Source organism: Hordeum vulgare, chromosome 1H (genome assembly GCF_904849725.1).
Source record: "Hordeum vulgare subsp. vulgare chromosome 1H, MorexV3_pseudomolecules_assembly, whole genome shotgun sequence".
In the NCBI taxonomy this organism is placed as follows: Eukaryota; Viridiplantae; Streptophyta; class Magnoliopsida; order Poales; family Poaceae; genus Hordeum; species Hordeum vulgare.
In genome coordinates, this window is record NC_058518.1 from 463,531,908 (window position 1) to 463,536,463 (window position 4,556).

Genomic DNA, 4,556 nt, shown 5'->3' on the forward strand with positions numbered 1-4,556 from the left:
AGCTTTCAGGGGTTATCAGGTGGCACGTGACGATTATTGTTCCCCTCGGATGTTAAACGAGAAGACGAAGTACTTCATATGATTTAGAGTTGGTGGACTTGAGTCATAGTATAATCAGTACTATCAAGAGGGGGTCCACATTTGGAAAGGTTGGGAGAATCTCTCACGTACACATTCGTCACCACCTTTCCTCCTCGGCACTTTGGAGATGTCCTCTTTTTCCTTTGTAAGCGGAAGTACCATTGGGAGTTGAGCGGTATTACCCCTTGGGCGGAACTACCGTTGGAGGTGAGCGGTACTACCGCTTAGGCGGTACTACTCCTTCCTACTTCCGACCTCACTTCCGCTTATGTTTCTCGATTTCGATTCTGCTTAGCAATTATTTTTTGAGTGGAAGCTGGAAGCGGAAGTACCACCCTGAGCGTCACTTTCGTTGTACCTTCCCTGTTTCCTGAGTGGCGGTAGTACCACTGGTTGGAGCGGTAGGACCGATCCAGCGGAACTTTCGCTCCACCCTGTTGCTTGTGTGTTGGGTGCCCGATGTGTTTCTGCCGTGCAAGTGGAAGTATCGCTCCCCTCGAGCGGTACAACCGCTCCTCCATGATTTGTGGGCAAAAAACGGTAAGATTTCTCCTCCACTATATAAGTGGGTCTTCTTCCCCGTGGAGACTCACCTTTTTCCACCCAAAGCTCCATTGTTGCCCCGAATCTCACTCTTGCCCGATCTCCTTCCTAGCCAACGATTCTTGTTGATTTTCTAGGGTTTGGAGGAGAAGGCCTCAACCTACGCTTCCACTAAGAGATATTTGATTCCCCCCACTAATCCCTTGCAGATCTTCTTACTCTTCGGTGTTTGAGCACCCTACACGAAATAGGTCACCTCGAAGCAATATTCCATTGTGGTGCAGCTTCGTGGTCTCGTTGGGAGCCTCCAATTAAGTTGTGGAGACCAAGGAACATGAGGACTACTTCCCTCACGAGAGCGAAAACTTCTGAGCCATTCACATATAAGATTTTGTTGGCACACAGATGACTACCCGGTATGATGAAATTATCATGCAATTCTACTCCACGACACATTTTTGTCCTGATGGTAGAGTTGTATGGATAACTAAAGGTCACATGTATGAATCAACTATTGAGGAGTGGGCAACCATCATAGGCCCTCCAAAGGCACTAGAGAGTGACTTGGATGTTTATATTGAGCCAAAAATGAATCACAACTCTGTGGCTAACATGTATAACTGATACTCATGATTTGCGTTGGGTTTTCCGTGAACAGGAACGGGTAATCGCACCAAAAAGTGGGTAAGTATTTCCCTAAGTTATGAAACCAAGGTTTATCGAACCAATAGGAATATCAATCCACAACTGTCTTGAGCGGATGCACACAAAAGAACAAACATCTTGCACCCAACACGGGCAAGAGGGTTATCAATCCCCTCGGCCTCGTTATTTGCAAAGGAATGAGGTGCGTAGACAATTGTAGACGATTGTAAAATGCAAAATAAAACAAAAGAAAATAAATGGCAGCAAGGTGTTGGAGGTTTTAGCAATATGTTGTGAATAGACACGGGGGGCATAGCTTTCCCTAGTGGCATCTCTCGTGAAAATAAGCATACGTGGGTAAAGAAATTACTGTTGGGCAACTAATAGGAGAGCGGATAATTATGCTATTTTCACGACAATGATCATGTAAATATAGGCATCACATCCATAAACAAATAGGACCACTCCTTCCTTCACCTACTACTATTACTTCACTTCAAGAGCGCTTCTATGCTTGCCTCTCTACATATTAGGTTCATGACGAACGAAGTAATGCTTGGATTATGATGACATGATGTAGACAAAGTAAACTCAAATAATATGAAAAAAACCCATCATTTTAACTTTAGTAGAATCAACACAAAGACGCAACATGACCCCTTCTGTCACTGGGATATAGAAACTCGCCAGGTTGATCTACTACAATGCACCTCTCTCACCGAAGAAATATCAATCTAGTTATCCAAATTATTTCAATAGATCAGAGAGAATTACAAAGCAATCATAATCATGCACAAAAGAATCATATCATATATTAGAGGAGACTCAAATATTTATCATGAATAATATCAACATAAACCCACAATTCATCGGATCCCAACAAACGCACCGTACAAACGAGTTACATCATATGGATCAAAGCGAAGATGTGATGATCATTGTATGGAGATCTATGTGGCCTCCCATCAGAACGGAGAGTTGCCGTGGTGTAAAAAGTGTTTCGGGACCTCCTCTGGAGTTTTTAGGGTAAATAGGAATTTAGAAGCCAGCGAATGGGGCCGGGAGAGCCACAAGGCGGCCACAAGCCATCAGGTCGCGCCCCCTAGGCCACGGTCTGATGGCTTGTTGGGGCTCCATGTGCTTCCCAGCCTTCTTCCCATGCTACACGACCTTATTTTGGTCTAGAAAAAATTCACAAAAAGTTTTAGGCCAACTAGGCTTGGTTTGGTACTGGAACCTGAAAAGTGGAAAACATGCAGAAAACAGCAACTGGCACTGGGCACTGAGTCAATAGGTTAGTGCTAAAAAATAATATAAATCAATAGATAAGTGCCTAAAAAGTGTTCTAAAATGATAACATAATAGCATGGAACAATCAAAAATTATAGATACGCTGAAGACGTATCAAGCATCCCCAAGCTTAATTTCTGCTCGTCCTCGAGTAGGTAAATGATAAAAACAGAATATTTGATGTGACATGCTGTCCATGATGTATTCTTGTGCATGTATGTTCATTGAGAAACGATGAATTAAAAAGTATTAACACAACAATTTTATAGGTATAAGCAGCAAAACAATTAATCTTTCAAAGTGTACAGTCCTCAAATATTTTTTCAACCATTTCCATCTTTATTATATTAGCAAGGCATGGCTCCATCTTCATCACAAAACTACAAATGTCAATCACCACATTGCCCAAGTCACACAATTGGATCATACTTTTTCAATATGCATCAACTTTTTATTCTAAATGCAATACATGAGCGTGAACCATTGACCATAGCATATAGGTGGAATAGAGTAAGGTGGTAGGTCTCAAAAGGGTTGGAAGGTGAAGAAGATACCAATTTATAGATATTATTTAAAGATATTGATACAAGGAGTAGGGATTGCCATGCAAATGATGCACTAGGGCTATAAGTGTTGGAAATATGCCCTAGAGGCAATAATAAATTAGTTATTATTATATTTCTTTGTTCATGATAATCGTTTATTATCCATGCTATAATTGTATTGATTGGAAACACAGTGCATGTGTGGATACATAGACAAAACACTGTCCCTAGTAAGCCTCTAGTTGACTAGCTCGTTGATCAAAGATGGTCAAGGTTTCCTCACCATAGGCAAGTGTTGTCACTTGATAACGGGATCACATCATTAGGAGAATCATGTGATGGAGTAGACCCAAACTAATAAGACGTAGCATGTTGATCGTGTCATTTTGTTGCTACTGTTTTCTGCGTGTCAAGTATTTGTTCCTATGACCATGAGATCATATAACTCACTGACACCAGAGGAATGCTTTGTGAGTATGAAACATCGCAACATAACTGGGTGACTATAAAGATGCTCTACATGTATCTCCGAAGGTGTTCGTTGAGTTAGTATGGATCGAGACTGGGATTTGTCACTCCGTGTGACAGAGAGGTATCTCGGGGCCCACTCGGTAATACAACATCACACACAAGCCTTGCAAGCAATGTGACTTACTGTAAGTTGTGGGATCTTGTATTACGGAACGAGTAAAGAGACTTGCCGGTAAACGAGATTGAAATAGGTATGCGGATACTGACGATCGAATCTCGGGCAAGTAACATACCGAAGGACAAAGGGAATGACATACGGGATTATATGAATCCTTGGCACTGAGGTTCAAACGATAAGATCTTCGTATAATATGTAAGATCCAATATGGGCATCCAGGTCCCGCTATTGGATATTGACCGAGGAGTCACTCGGGTCATGTCTACATAGTTCTCGAACCCGCAGGGTGTGCACACTTAAGGTTCGACATTGTTTTATGCGTATTTGACTTATATGGTTGGTTACCGAATGTTGTTCGGAGTCCCGGATGAGATCACGGACGTCACGAGGGTTTCCGGAATGGTCCGGAAACGAAGATTGATATATAGGATGACTTCATTTGGTTACCGGAAGGTTTTCGGGCATTACCGGTAATGTACCGGGAATGACGAATGGGTTCCGGATCTTCACTGGGAGGGGGGACCACCCACCCGGGAGGGCCCAAGGACCTTGGGGGTGGCGCACCAAGTAGGTGGGGTCAGCCCAAGGCTGTCTTGCGCAAGAGAAAGAAAAACAAAAAGAAGAGAAAAAAAAGGAAAGGTGGGAAAAGAGAGAAGGACTCCACCTTCCAATCCTAGTTGGACTAGGATTGGAGGAGGACACCTCGTCCCCTTGGTTGCGCAGCGCTTGGGGCTCCTTGAGCCTCAAGGCAAGCCTCCCCTCCCTCCTCCTATATATATGGAGCAATTAGGGCTGATTTGAGA